Source organism: Aethalodelphis obliquidens, unplaced genomic scaffold, assembly GCF_003676395.1.
Source record: "Aethalodelphis obliquidens isolate GAN/ISIS:26980383/991018 unplaced genomic scaffold, ASM367639v1 scaffold2, whole genome shotgun sequence".
NCBI lineage: Eukaryota > Metazoa > Chordata > Mammalia > Artiodactyla > Delphinidae > Aethalodelphis > Aethalodelphis obliquidens.
This window is the reverse complement of record NW_020837946.1, coordinates 37,117,755-37,132,976: the sequence shown is the minus strand read 5'-3', so window position 1 is coordinate 37,132,976 and position 15,222 is coordinate 37,117,755. Positions and strand designations below refer to the sequence as shown.

Genomic DNA, 15,222 nt, shown 5'->3' with positions numbered 1-15,222 from the left:
GCCTTGATTATAAATATTGTCATGCAGATATGTACTCATATTTAATTCTGACGGATGTAAGCTTCTGATAAAGGCAATGTAATTTAATTAAACTGATAAAAGTTGAAAATATAAATACAATTTTAATAAATAAACAAGCAGTTTTTTAGCTTATGTTTGGAGAAACTCATCTGTACTTACCCTCAAAGATCTCTCTGCTTTGTTGCTTAATTTCTACGCATCTCCACTCTTGTTCCTGCCTCTCTACCTTTGATCACACTGTCTCTCCACATGAAATGCACTTCTTTGAGCTTAAGGTCCAACAGAAATTGTATATCTTTTCCAAAATGTCAGCTGACTTCTCTGGCCCACACTGATTTTTCTCAGAATTTCTACAAATCTTGTGGTTGGTTCTTATAATCTAGCGGCTATGCAATCTTGTGTTATTATCTCTGTATTTTGTGTTCCTGTATTTTTTCCCCCTTGCATTTGGGCTGTGTGATTTAAGAAAGCCCCCTATATACAGAGTTCTGGGCACTGATAGAGATATCAAGTGCAGGTTGATGGATGAATTCTTAATTGCTGGGGAATTGAAAGCAGTTATATCACGATACACAAACGTCTTTTCAAGTGACTCTTCCATTGGTATTAACCATGGAGGAAGCTCTGATAGATTCACCTTTAGATTTGAGCTAATTTTAATTGTGGTAAATTCTAATAACAACAATAATAGTAGTGGCTAAGATTCATATAGTGCTTACTCTGCCATGCATTGTATAGAGTATTTTACACATATCACTCTATTTAAGCTTCACAACAACCCCATGAGCAATACTGCGATTGTCAGCACTTTACAGACAAGGAGACAGAAGCACGGAGGGCTCAAGCTCTTTCCTGAAGGTCCAAAGAGCTGAGGCTGACTCCACAGTCAAGGTCTCAAGCATTAGGCTGACCTGCCTGTCCCCATGGGGCAGATGGCAGCTAAAATATCTTTCTCATTTTGCGGGTCTTCAGTAGAAAATTAAGCATTATATTCTGAGGACTTAAGTGGTTGACTGAAAATTCTGAATAGTGAAGGATTAAACAATTAGGTTTCCATAACAATTGGGGATGGTCTAGAATTGAACATAGAATAAAGTGAAGGGAATATCAATTTCTAGCTCTGGTTTTCCTATCAATTTGTTGAATAAATTAGGGGAGTAGACCATCTTGAGATGCAACAAGAAACGGCTGTTTTGAAGATGGAAAAAGTGGCTTATCACTCAAAGGATTAAGAATTCCTCTTGACTTTTCCTGATGGACTTTTGTGAATAGTGATATAATTATTAATAATCTCCAACTTATGAATGTACTGGCTAGGAAATTATCAACAGCATATACAGTTTCCCACACTGAAAACATTTAAGTATTTAGAAAAATGTTGGGTTTTATTTGGGTGATAAAGTAAAAAGTATAAAATATATTCTTCAGAGATGTGGAGGATTTATTTATACACTAAAACTGTGTTGAGGAAGTCTGAAAAATCAGTTGACTAAAAAAAAATCAGTTAGCTTGAATTTTGGGTGGGGTAGCTCAGTTCTAGCCAGTGGATTGCTTAATCAGTCATCAATGCTCAGCTTCTGGGAAGAAATTTCTTCCCAAGTGAATACAAGTAGACTTTTTTTTTTTTTCTTTTAACATCTTTATTGGAGTATAATTGCTTTATAATGGTGTGTTAGTTTCTGCTTTATAACAAAGTGAATCAGTTATACATATACATATGTTCCCATATCTCTTCCCTCTTGCGTCTCCCTCCCTCCCACCCTCCCTATCCCACCCCTCTAGTGGTCACAAAGCACCGAGCTGATCTCCCTGTGCTATGCGGCTGCTTCCCACTAGCTATCTGTTTTACGTTTGGTAGTGTATATATGTCCATGCCACTCTCTCACTTTGTCACAGCTTACCCTTCCCCCTCCCCATATCCTCAAGTCCATTCTCTGGTAGGTCTGTGTCTTTATTCCCGTCTTGCCCCTAGGTTCTTAATGAACTTTTTTTTTTTTTCCTTAGATTCCATATATATGTGTTAGCATATGGTATTTGTTTTTCTCTTTCTGACTTACTTCACTCTGTATGACAGACTCTAGGTCCATCCACCTCACTACAAATAACTCAATGTCGTTTCTTTTTATGGCTGAGTAATATTCCATTGTATATATGTGCCACATCTTCTTTATCCATTCATCTGTTGATGGACACTTAGACTGCTTCCATGTCCTGGCTATTGTAAATAGAGCTGCAATGAACATTTTGGTACATGACTCTTTTTGAATTATGGTTTTCTTAGGGTATATGCCCAATAGTGGGATTGCTGGGTCGTATGGTAGTTCTATTTTTAGTTTTTTAAGGAACCTCCATACTGTTCTCCATAGTGGCTGTATCAATTTACATTCCCACCAACAGTGTAAGAGGGTTCCCTTTTCTCCACACCCTCTCCAGCATTTATTGTTTGTAGATTTTTTGATGATGGCCATTCTGACCGGTGTGAGATGATATCTCATTGTAGTTTTGATTTGCATTTCTCTAATGATTAATGATGTTGAGCATTCTTTCATGTGTGTGGTGGCAATCTGTATATCTTCTTTGGAGAAATGTCTATTTAGGTCTTCTGCCCATTTTTGGATTGGGTTGTTTGTTTTTTTGATATTGAGCTGCATGAGCTACTTATAAATTTTGGAGATTAATCCTTTGTCAGTTGCTCCATTTGCAAATATTTTCTCCCATTCTGAGGGTTATCTTTTCATCTTATTTATGGTTTCCTTTGCTGTGCAAAGGCTTTTAAGTTTCATTAGGTCCCATTTGTTTATTTTTGTTTTTATTTCCATTTCTTTAGGAGGTGGGTCAAAAAGGATCTTGCTGTGATTTATGTCATAGAGTGTTCTGCCTATGTGTTCCTCTAAGAGTTTGATGGTGTCTGGCCTTACATTTAGGTCTTTAATCCATTTTGAGTTTATTTTTGTGTATGGTGTTAGGGAATGTTCTAATTTCTACAAGTAGACTCTTAAGCTTTCCCAAATTTAACATTTTCAGTTTCCAGTATTTGGGAATGGACCTTAAGCTCTGCAATGCAGTGCTTTATAATTCTGTCAAATCATAAATATGACTTTGAGAATACAAGCCTCGTTTGTTGGAGCCATTCACAGTCAAGGAGAAAGTCTATACCCATATCTTCTCATGTGTGTATTTTATAGAAGAAATCATATGCTGTTTTTGTAATTACAGAAACCCGAGGACATCCATCACGAATGTTAATGGTCTACTGTTTGTACTTAAATTACAATTGTTTCCATTTACTCACTTATTTACTCGCTCACTCACTCACTGAGACCTCCTCTGTGCCTGCAGAACCTCCTACCAAATGCTTCCCTTACCTTTGTCATTAGCCTCTTCTCATTTTGATCTCTCTTCTGACCAGTGACCTGATTTTTCTACTCACTTTCAAATGCCCCGAGTATCGCATTTAAAGTCACTTCTTTCATAGCACATTTATCTTTTTTTCTTCTGTATTCCAAACACATTCTGAATCAAATTCAATCTTAATTTGAAGGGCACCTGTCATTGTATTCAAACTATGCTGTCTGCCTGTTAATGGCTTTTGGTTTGTCTTTGCTTTCTCTCTCATCTTTATGAATGCTTATTTGCTGCTTTACAACATGTGTGAACTTCCTGTTCACAGCATGTCAGCAAATAACTTGTCAAACTTTAGTGGGCTCTTGGTGATTTCTTTTAACCTCTAAAGAGTATATGGAGGGCTTCCCTGGTGGTGCAGTGGTTGAGAGTCCGCCTGCCAATGCAGGGGACACGGGTTCGTGCCCCGGTTCGGGAAGATCCCACATGCCGCAAAGCGGCTGGGCCCGTGAGCCATGGCCACTGAGCCTGCGCGTCCGGAGCCTGTGCTCCACAACGGGAGAGGCCACAGCAGTGAGAGGCCCGCGTACCGCATTAAAAAAAAAAAAAAAAGAGTATATGGAGTGAACAGTATCAGGACAGCAATGCTACAGAGCCTCCACACAACCCCTCTGGGAGAGGTCAGTGTTGCCATCAGATCCTACAATGGAAACTCAGGAATATATGGTGACATCTGAACAGAGAACATGAGAACATGTCAAGTATGGACTGAACCTACTTCTTGATTTTCCAACGCCGTTTTACCTCTCCTAAGCAAAATAACAGATTTCTGTTTCCTGATCCCAGTCTGTCCTTTTAGAACCTCTCCATGTTAACATTCTTCTCTTTGTGCAGTGTTTTCCAAATGTCAGCCATTCACATTTTTTGTTATAAGCTTTCAAACTCAAATGATAATTTCCTTGATATTTTAAAAATTTGTCAGCCTAAATATATTCATATGACATTTCTCTTTCTAATCATTACCGTCAATAAAAACCTCACTATCAATTGCCACAAACATAAATAAGATGAAAAGAAAACAGTCTTTTTGTACTTTCTACTATTGGCCTCTGTACTTGCTGAACCTGAGCCTATTCTCTTTATCTTGCAAAGGGAGAGCAGGAAGTGTTCTGGTTATCAGTTGCTGCAAAACAAACCACCCAAATTTGGGGCTTAAAATGACATTTTACGACTATTTCTCACATTTTTGTGGGTTGACTTGGGTCATCTGGTTGTTCTCAGTTGGGGTCTCTCATGTGGTTGCAGTTAGCATCTGGAGTAGGAGTCATCTGAAGGCTCAGCTGGGCTGGATGTCATGATGGCATTCTTATTTATTTATTTATCTATGGCTGCGTTGGGTCTTCGTTGCTGCACGCGGGTTTTCTCTAGCTGTGGCGAGCAGGGGCTACTCTTCGTTGCGGTGCACAGGCTTCTCATCATGGTGGCTTCTCTTGTTGTGGAGCACGGCCTCTAGGTGCACATACTTCAGTTGTGGCATGCAGGCTCAGTAGTTGTGGCTTGTGGGCTCTAGAGTGCAGGCTCAATAGTTGTGGCACACGGGCTTTGTTGCTCCGCGGCATGTGGGATCTTCCTGGACTAGGGATTGAACCTGTGTCCCCTGCATTGGCAGGTGGATTCTTAACCACTGCATTGTGATGACTCTCTCTGGTTGGGCAATAGATGCTGGCGGTTTGCTGAGACTTCCCTTAGGATTGTACTGTAGGGCCTACTCATCGCTTCTTCATGTGGCTTGTCCTTCTCACATATAGCAACTGGGATCTAAGAGTAATTGTTCAAAGAGGTCTTGGTGGACCCTACTGGGCTTCTTATGGCCTAGCCTCTGAAGTCTCATAATATCTTAGTCACACTCTATTGGTTAAGAAGTCACTAAGGCTAGTACAGGTACAGGGATAGAATGGCAAAGAATTTGTGGTCATCTTTAATCTACCACAGCTTACTGTTAGAGTGGTGTTAAAAACTAGCACCAAACTTAGATGTTCTCTATGTTGCAGTCAGAACTGAACCAAAAAGGGAATGACTTTCTCACTATGTAAATCAATGTTATTTAATTCCATCTCCATTCATCTCCTAAACTCATCTTGGTGCTGGCAGTGAGCACCTCCTTACTGTATTCACCCTCTTCTGTGTCTCTTGCCTTTGATATTTCAAGTATTAATTTGGCTGGTATGTTCTCACATTCTCATTCAGAGGGTTACCTTCTGCCTTTTGCTAATGGTAGTATACAAAGAAGAAAGATAGAAAGCCCAGAGAAGCATTGTAATAAACAGAATTAGCTTTTTCAAGGCAAATAGCCAGGTATTATATAAGTCAACTTAGAAGGCATCTTTACAAAAATTCTGGAGATATAGCTACACTGGTTTCCAGATTTAGCAACTTCTCTGGCTCATTAGGAAGGACTATTTGGGAAGAGGGATTCTTAGTAGACATCTTTCTTCATGGGTCAGACTTCTGATTCAAATGTGTGGGTGAGATTTTAACATTTTTCCCAGGAGTTAAATGGTGTGGTTCCATTCCTAAGATGAAATAATTTGAGCATCAATATATGTGTGCATTATGGAAAATTTTAAGATTATGCAGTTTTGGGGAATAATCCAAACAGATACTTATACTTAGCATTAGTGAATTTATGGCAAGTGCATGTGAAAATTGATAAACAAATAGGGTGTAGTATTTTTTTTTCTCTTTTAGGAAAAGCACAAAGAAAGACCTATTTTTTTTGTTTTGAAAAATGCACAAACTATTAAACTTAAATTTGAAAACAAAGGTCATTGTTTTTGAAATTTGACGGTATGAAATTTTTTTTTTTTCATCTTTTTAACCAACTTGGTGAAAGACATCCTAAACGCTACATGAAACACAACAGAATATTTTTTCTTCCAGTATTAAAAAAAAAATGACACACAAATATTTTTAAGAAACTTCTATATAATCAAGGCAGAGATCTGGAGTAAAAAACATCTCTAAGTAATCATGTTCTTCATTTCTTATAGTTACAGTCAGAAATTGCTTCCTAATCATAATTAAACATTGTGTACCGGTGTTTAAAATGTTCCTAGATGCACATTATTCAAAAAAATCAGTCTGGCCAAACATTTTTTGCCAGAACCAACATTCCTGAGAGCCTGAACTAAAAAACTGGTAAAAAAAGGAAAAGATATCCAGACTCCACAAATGTCTCAGAATTTGTCTTTAAATGGGAGAAAAATTTAAAAAACACACATGGAACTTTCTGAAAGGTCTTTAATAAGCTACCTTGGGAGCTCTACTCAAAAAAAGAAGTTGATGTAACTAAAACAGATGTTTCAGTGCAGTTCCAAAAATCTTTATAAATACAGCTATTTGGAGGGATGGTCCTGGATCAGAAGAAGTTTTATTCCTTGTGTATCTACATTAGGTGTGCATGACTCATCTCAGTTGTCATAATTATCCCTGTAATTTCCTCCTGAGTAGCGGTCATAACCACCCTGGCTTCTGCCACCATAGTCTCTGGACCTTCCATATTCATATCCATATCCTCCAGGTCGGCTGTCATACCTGCCACTTCCATAGCCCTGATCCCCACCACCTCTAGAGTAGCTGCGACCATGCCCATAGGCCCCAAAGGCACCCCCTCTTGTTCTCCGGGCCAACTTGCCTGCGTGGTCTACACGGATCTGACGACCGTCCAGAGACTCTCCATTCATGGCTCTCATGGCATCTGAGGCATGCTCTGGATTGGTGAAGGTGATGAAGCCAAAACCCCGGGATCGCTGAGTGTCCTGGTCCTTGACGACAACCACCTCAGAAATAGGTCCCAAGCTGCTGAAGTGGTCTTCCAGAGCCTGCTCATCAGTGTTGAAGTTGAGCCCTCCCACGCAGAGCTTCCCTTCTTCAGAGGACATGGTGGTAAATTCAAGTCCTGGAAATTAAGTAAAAGGCCGAAGAGACAGCTACTGCCAAGAAACCGAGAGACTGGCTATGAAATATTTTTGAATTGGTGTATTGCTTTATATTTGCATCTAGTTATCATGTGCATATATTTCAAATAAAGGTATGCAGTTTCAGAACATTCCTTTCATACAAGTGTCAGTGCTTCCTTTAACCTTGCTCAAAACATTGTGTTGTGGATAAACGTGCAGGGTGATATAATAGTTCTTCATTTTGGACAAGCAGTTTCTTCTAATTTACATTATCACTCAATATAAATGGCTTAACTGTCAAGGTTAAATCTCCTTGGCTCTGTACTCAGTGACATTAAGCAAGCAAATGTTGTTTATTTGGTAGTAAGTCCTAACTGTGAAGAGCTATTAGGAGCTTCCAGGCAGTTAGTTATACAAAAATTCTTTCTTGACCCCATTAGATTTTTAAAGAAGCAAGATAGGTACTAGCTAATGCTTGAAATATATCTTAGATAAATATTTGAGATGTTTGTGAATGGAATCCATGCTAACATTATTGTCACTGGCACAGTTTTTAGCTCTGAAGTTTTCTGAAATGGATTATTTTTTGAAAGTGCTGTTAAACATGGTTAGGGACCTGTCTGTCTCTGTCTCTCTGTCTCTCTCCCTTTTAAATTACACTGGATCCCACAATTTAAAAAGTTCTTATGAGAACAGTATGATGAAATGTTAATGATGGAAATATATATTTGAACTTTCTTTTTTTGTGGATATTAAATCACTAATGGGTCACTCTACTGATGAGTTTCCCTACTTTTGCTTAATTTCAAGATTAAATTCAGTCAAACATATTTATTAAGAGTTGTTAATAACTTAGATGCTACAATAGTAAATGAAATAATAGGATCTCAATTATGTACACATCTGGGCATAACAATGTAAAAATAAATATACCTAGAAAAATATCTGAAGAAAATATACTAGCATGTCAATAATCACTGTCTTAATATGTTTGCATGATATTTTTCCCTTTGGTAATTTTTTCTTTATACCTTTCTTTCATTTTAACTTTCTAAAATGAGAACGTTTTAGCATAGGCATATGTCAAATAACTGAATGAAATCCTGTAATTGCTAATGTTTATGCTTCAGCTGGGTTGTTAGTTTTTAAATTATGTTTATAAATAAATGATTAAAGAAAAGGTATCTAGGCCAGCCATTTTCTAGCTTCATTTGTGCCATAGTGACATTTGTTATACACATCTCGCCCCTATTAGTTTTATACATTTATATTAGTAGTCTTATAAACACTCCAGGTGGAAACAGCTCTGCCTTCTAGGTGATGAGGCAGTATGTTCCTCTACCTATGAATGAAGCTGCTTCCCCTCTTTCACTCTTTGTTCAGTGGCCAAGCAGTCTCCCATTCTTCACTTGGAAGTGACTGCAGCTCTTATTAGCAGACCAGCAGCCTGGCCCATTTCTCTGACTCAAAGTGACTCACTGGGATCCTCAGCAAAATTCCTTTCCCTTGTCTTTTCAGCTTTCAGGAGCCTCAGAAGGTTAGGTAGAAGGGATGTGAGTGATTAAAGGATATTTTATAGGAATAATTGAAAGCTGTGTATTTTATATATTTTGACCTAGGTTAGAAGACAGGAATGCTATGCATTCAGATTCTGGACAGATGTGAATTCTCACGAATAACCATGAAAAAAATAAAAACAGTGCTAGGTAACCAGCAAAGTGAGTGATACAGAAGACTTTGTACTTCTGCCTCTTCTATCTTTGTTTCTCATTCTTCGACTTGTATGATCCCTTATCCTTTCTCTATCAGTGTGAGGTTGTAGAATAATGGAAAAAAAGAGAAAACAATATACTTAATACCAATCCATTTATTTAATCAAATTTGTTGCCTAAAATTGTCCTATTGCATTTATTTTCTCCTGTAATGCACACATGTGTCACTGAGTGAGAGAAGAGGAAGCCATTCCCATGGGGTGAATCTTCATGGAAGAGTGTGCAGTAATTTGTGCAAATGACTACTAGTCATAAGACTTCTGGATTAAGGAAAAAGCCATTACAACTTCTGTGTATAAGTGAACAATCGAAAAGTAATTAATGTGGTTTGAAATGGACTATGTGCCATCTTTTAACCTGATCATACTTTTATAAGAGAAGATAGTGATCTTTTAGCATATAATACTTACCATATATCTCAACCTCCCATTTTAAAGAGGTGCTTTTGAAAATATCAGTTAAGGAGAATCTCCAATTACTACATTGCTTCAAGAAAACATACTATTTTGGTCGTTAGAAACACGACTCCATCAGATCTGCTCTTCACAAAATAGAATACATGCAAATGATGTGACTGAACTCAACCTCAGATGTTTTGCAGTTGAATTATTTGGTGCAGTATCTTGAGAGAAAGATGTTTGGGTTATTTCATATTTGATGACTTTGAATATGTGAAAATTAAGGGGTTAAAAATAAAATGCAATAACTGGATATTTATTTTTCTTCTTAATAGTTTATTGCATAAAGAGACCTCATTTTTCTACTGTGCCTTATTCTTTGATACTATTCATTTCCTTGTAAGTTTAGGAAAAGTGATGTATGTTCTTAAATCTCCAGTTTATTGATTTGTATCAAACCTCTGCTTTTATCAGTGGTCAGGCCTGCTGAGCTACAAAGTATGAACAGTGAAAGGGACTTTGTAATCCAGTAGGTCATCTGCCTCCAGAATTTTCAGAGAACCATTTTGCAACTGCTAGGACAAATCTGGAGGGGGCATGTGTGCAGTTTTATTAATTGCATTTGTAATTCACAGAAGTTCTTACATAAGGAGAAAGATGGACAAAGTGTTTTTTTTTTTAAAGTTTTTCTTTCTGTCTGGAAAGGGTGTATTTGGTTTATTGTATCTTCTATTATCTCCTTTTCTATAAAAATGTTTTAGTGAATGATATAGAAGTTATTCTTTATGATACTCATGCTTCATTCTGTATCAAATCTCTGAGTGATCAGGGCTTGTGCACAGCAGAGTTGTGAGGGACAGGTTGGCTGGAGGATGGCAGGGAAGGTAAGTGAGGGGTTTGGGCCAAGTCACATTCTATGTTCACTGTCTTAAACTTCTCACGGGTAAATTCCAGCTGGAGTGAAAATAAGGGCCACCTTGACAGGGAAAGGAAAGTGGGAGGTGTCTCAGAAGGGAAGACGTAACCTACGCAGTGTCTATTGCCGGCAGCCAAGCCCGGGATCGCTTTGTCCCTATAAAAGTGTTTAAATCAGGCTGATGGAAGTCATTTTCATTATACACTTTCCTGTTGCCTCACCCACCTCAGAGCAGTGGTCTGGAATTGGTGCTGTAATTTATACTACTCTGAGGATATTTCATTTTTTTTTTAAAAGAGGATAAAGTCATTGAACTGGACTAGAATCACATGCAACTCAGCTATTGCTGTAACGGCAAATTATATGGCTGATCTTTAAGTTACTAATTTCTTCATCCAAATTCTGCCCATTCTTTTCTCTTCCATGCAGAAGTTACCAGTACCTTTACACAAGTGGACTTGATGGGGTTTCTGCCTTCCTATCTAGAGACGGCTTTTCTGAGAATGATTTCAGGGACATTAGGATGGACCCTGTGCCCTTCTTCAAACAATCTACCAACCCACGGACCAATCAATCCTTTTACCATGGGACAGAGCCCTTATTCCCAGGTTTAAATTCAGTGTAAAGTATAGAGGACTATGATAAAACTCTTTCTTGAATGTTTTTATTACTACAAGATCAGTTGAACATGAAAGGCGAAATGGAGAGGCTAAAGGTGTTTTGGGAGGTTACTAAACTGGAGGGCTGTGGTCATTCTACACACTATATATGTGTATTCCCGGTTTTGTTTAGGTTGGACCATCAAATATTCTTCATGGATCAGCATCGGGCTATTTTAGAAGAAATTCTCTTGAGTGGTGAATGAGTAAGACATGGTGTCACTAAAAGACCCAAAGAATGATCAGTTTCTCTGTTTTAGGCTTTGGTGGTCCTTCCCACAGTTTTTCTGTTTGGCCATTGCTACTAATATTGCAGAGCCCTCTGCTACTTGGTTATCCGTTCCACAGTCACCGTCTGACATGAGATGGGGCTAGTTTCTGTGCTGATCCTGTGGAAGGAGGTTGTGTTGGGAACTTGGGTTTTTTCTTCAGCTTGTGATGGCTGAGGAATTGCCATCCTAAAACACCTCTTTACTGCACTGGAAACAGTTATTTCCCATTTCCACAGACTTGTGCTTTCTTGAGAACTCAAGATCGTGTGTGTGTGTGTGTGTGTGTGTGTGTGTGTGTATAGAAAGATGATTTCAATTTCGTTTAATTCAAGAGCCATTCCTTAGTCATCTACTATTAGTAAGACACTCTGCAGGTGTTGGAGGGGTTCAAGGTGAGGCAAGGACTGTGGCCTCGAGTTAACATTAAAGTCAGTGGGGACTTGGGGTTCAGAATGGAGAAGAAATAGAAGACAGCATTTTAAGCATTACACTGTAAGTGCTGAAAGGAAAGGGAGATCACATCTAATAGGGAAGACATCCAGATTTGGTCAGGTCTGCTGGTTTGGGCCTTGTTTTCTCCTCTTTTGGTGAGGCTTAGGGTCAATCTATAAAAAGTAAGAAACTAATAAAGGAAATATTTTAAAGTACCTGCTCCTAGAAACAAAGCATGTGTGAGAGGAGCAGTTACTGGCTCTCTGCTTTTCTAAAGGCTTGCCCTTGATGTAAGGCTATGGAAAGAGAACTTGTAAAAATTTCAACGAGTGGGGTGGGCACCATTTCTTAGCCGATTCTTACTTATTCAGGAGCTCATTATCTAGTTGGAGAATTATCTAAGTTGCCCTCTTTTTCTCCTCCTTTTCTTTCTGCCTCTTGTCTGATATTTGTGTCATTTCTATATATTAATTCATTCATAGCAGGTAGAAAGGAAATGAAAAAGATTAATCGCAAATCTAGAAAGACTGGTTGAGGAAAAGGCTGTGATATTTGGACACAATGAGAGTAGTAGTTGGTAAATTGGCTATTTATTCTGGTTCATCATCATCATTATGGATAATGACTGTGGAAGTCAATGGCACTGGGCCTGTTGAGTGACTTAAGATCAAGGTGTATCTTGGACAAGAGTGGGAGGAAAGTTCTTTATTTTATATATTGTCCTGAACTATGGCCTACATTATATAATGATTTTTTGAAGTCCTTATGCTTTTCTTCTTCTTCTTTTTTTTTTTTTGATACAGTATTTAAATTTCTGAGCCTAAAATAGACTTCCTGGAAAAGGAAGCTAGGTTAGAAATGGTTATAGCTGCAGAGATACACGCTGTGAGATGCTTCCAGAAATCTGTAAGGCAGATAGATATAAGCGCATTTTGGCTTGATGCACTTAACTCTAATGCACCTCATCCAATTAGAATTTATGACAACTGTCATTCAATATTAGCAACTATAGTTAAAAAATGAGTACTTTAAAATGAATGTGTTTATGGTCCCTTCTCTTATCTCAGGAAACATGTTGGTTTGCCAACAAGTGTTTTTTTCTTTTGTTAGGATCCTTTCTAGGTTGTAAATGGATAGGAAGGGATTTCTTTCTTCAGCTCCTTTAAAAGTAGTATGAGCAAGGGATAATATGATAAAGTGCCTAATGTATCCCCAAACCGACTTTCACTGAGTTCATGGAAGTTTATAAATGTGCTGTAGGGAGGGAATGTTCATTAGAGACGAGAAGGAGATTACTGTTCATACCTTTGACTTTGTGAAGGCAGCATATCCACATTCACAATGCCTTCCCCATAACCATAGCAATCAAGTCAGGATGTTTCTCTCTCTTTTTTCTCTCATATTGAAAAGCATTATTAGAATGTTTAATACTATTTGGATGAGTATATTCAGGTAAGAGAGGCATAAGTTTGAATTCTGACCTCTGGATAAAATTTTCTAAGGTCCATTTCTCTCTTTGTCTCACCTCTCTCAGCAGCTACTTCTATCGATTACATGTGGTCCCAAGTACCCATGATGTTCTCTGCCATACTGGCTTCTCAATATTGTAGAGATTGTTTGGACAAAGACATTTTAGAAATAAATGTTAGATATAGAATTTTGAAAACAAACACAAACTACACACAGTTACAATGAAAGGTTAAATAGAAATCAATCAGATGTTTGATATAAGGATTAAAGAACTTGAATTCATTAATCCCAAAGAGAAAGGCTGAGGGGAAGGTCAAAGGAATTATGAATTTTCCATGTAGAGGAATGACTGACTTAGGACTCCATCCTGTTCTCTAACCATTTAAGATGGTATCTGGCACCTGGGCTTACTCTACGCTTTGTAGTTGGGATGGGTCAGGCAATGATCCCCACGGCTGGTGATGAATAGAGAAGTTACTCCCAAATTACCTTTGGAACAGACTTGTTTAAATTTCAGATTTTCACCTTCGACTCTGATATGACAGCTCCAAGTCTGTGTCTCACAGACATCTCAAGTTTTACATGGTTAAATTTCTTGATCTTCCCCTAGAAATATGCTTCTCTTCTAGTCTTCATGAGTAAATAAATGCCTGTGTCTTCTTAGGACCTTGGGATCCATCTTTGACACATCTCTCTACATTCAGTGCATCATCAATCTGTGTTGATTGTACTTCCAAGTGTACCTTTGCTGCGTCAACTTCCCGAGTCCACCTTCACTGCCACTGTGTTAGTCCAAGCCACAAACTTCTACACCTGGATGTCCGCAGTTTTACCTTCTAATTGATCTCATAACCTCCACATTTTCCTTTCTTCAAGCTCTTTTCCATACAATGGTTAGACTATGGAACAAGCTATGCTGCTGTAATCTAGTATCCCTGAAATAATGTGTTTCAGACAAGAAAGACATTTAATTCTCTCTCAAGTAATATCTAAGCTAGGCAAGTGTCTTCAGCTGCTTGGGCTATTCTAATATCCTCAAAACATGATTTCTATTTTGGGCCCTAAACTCCACTTGTTACTCTCTTCCACCAGTGAGTAGAGGGTTAAGGGCCTGGTGAACACATACCCAGTCCTTAAAGAGGACTGCCTAGAAGCTTGGAGAGTTTATATAACTTCCTGAAGGTTACACAGCTATTTGGTAGTAGAGCTGATTGGATCTGAGGTTTGTGTGACTCAAAAGCCCACGAGACCACTTGTAGGGGGAAAGAAAGAAAACATATAGCTGTTGCACTCCAAATTAACATTGAACCTATTAAAATCCATATTTTGCAATAATTATCTAAAATTTTCAATTATGTAGAGATAAAAATGGCATTATTAAGAGTGAAAAGATAGAGAAATAGAAATAAGAACGTTTGAAAACTATATTTATGAATGATATGAAACAAATATATCACTATCATAAGAAAAAATAATACCTTCCACTGATGGGGGTGGGAATGGAGGCGAGACAGCACTAATGGCACCCTTTTTTTGTGGGAATTCTTCACTAGGTGGAGCAAAATACTCAATAAAATGAAAAACAATTTTCTATCCAACTTCTCGGTTATATCCATTTAAGCTTTCTTTTTTATTATTCAAACAGAAAGTCACAAAAATTATAATCATCCTCATCAGTTCACTCAGTCCCATGTAATTAACTTTTTTTTCCATCTTGATCTTTTGTTAGCATTTTTATGAATTCATCAGTTTTCCATTAGAGCTGTGAAAATGCTTATTCATTCAGTTCAGCAGTATAGTCAGTTACCAGAACCTGTACTTGTCAGTCTTTTCCATGAATTCCTTGAAGATGAAACCCTTTTATAGGAACATTTTTGCAAAAGCATCAGAGTACACCTAGAACTGTCTGTAAATGACAAAAGACTTAAAAATGACCACGGTTAAAGATTTTTTTTTTTTTTTTTTTTTTTTTTTTTTTTTT

The 15,222-nt window shown here is 37.9% G+C and overlaps 1 protein-coding gene and 1 pseudogene across 1 annotated transcript in view; one reads left to right on the top strand and one right to left on the bottom strand.

The window, feature by feature from the left end:
* Positions 1–15,222, top strand: part of PLCL1 (phospholipase C like 1 (inactive)) — a 360,269-nt gene that overhangs the window by 115,819 nt on the left and 229,228 nt on the right. The gene's annotated exons all lie outside the window — the stretch shown is intronic.
* Positions 6,760–7,331, bottom strand: LOC113629943 (RNA-binding protein 3 pseudogene; annotated as a pseudogene).